Genomic DNA, 892 nt, shown 5'->3' on the forward strand with positions numbered 1-892 from the left:
ATTTGTAGAACTCAGGAAGATTTTGGGTAGTGGCTTCATTACGGTAACCAAGATTAGATCTTCTCTTACTCTAATTGCAAAATTTTTCTTCATTTTAATTGAGTTACTTCTTGAAGTAACTTCTTGAAGGATTATTTTAAAGGTTAAAATATCTAAACTAAATAACCATATTATTAGATGATATTTTTGCACGTTTTGGGGGTTTTTTTAACTTAATTATAAAATTGAAGTTTCGGAAAAATGTCTTTTGACTCCAACATACTTATTATATAGTCAGGCAAGTTAAAACTTTCTCTTTTCTTCCAGATAAAGCTTCACCAAGAAGGTTGCCCAGGAAACGGGCACAGAAGAGATCAGTGGGATTTGATGAGTAAATGTTCCTTTGTGCAACAATTCAGTCTTTACTTAACCTGCCCTAATGTTTTTCGGCCTGATGGGAATTAGTGCAGAGAAGCCATATCACCATAGAAGGCAACTACTACTTATGTGTGGACTGAGCAATCAGAGTCTATGGCGATAATATTGCTGAAAGTGCACTGCATTCATTTTTCTAAAGTAACAAATTTAGAAACCATTAAAATCTATGTGTGTGCGTGTGTATGTATGTGAACAGTTGGTCTTACCAGAATCATTGTTGAACTACCTGAAGCATGCCTTTAGAATACTAAGTATATTGTCTCTTCCTTTTTAACATTTTCTGATATTTTCTCCTCAAAATCAATATTTACCCAATATGATTATAGATGGTTCTGCCTTAGACTGTTTTAAAGAAAACAATTTGCTTTTTCCTTAGACTAGCTCAAATCCCAGTTGATGGTACAGATTAGTATTTTGTTATTGTTGCTACTTTACAACAGTATTCTAAAGGCACAAACAGGAGCGGCTGCTTTTT

This window comes from Pteropus vampyrus, unplaced genomic scaffold (genome assembly GCF_000151845.1).
Source record: "Pteropus vampyrus isolate Shadow unplaced genomic scaffold, Pvam_2.0 Scaffold129, whole genome shotgun sequence".
NCBI classification, from domain to species: domain Eukaryota; kingdom Metazoa; phylum Chordata; class Mammalia; order Chiroptera; family Pteropodidae; genus Pteropus; species Pteropus vampyrus.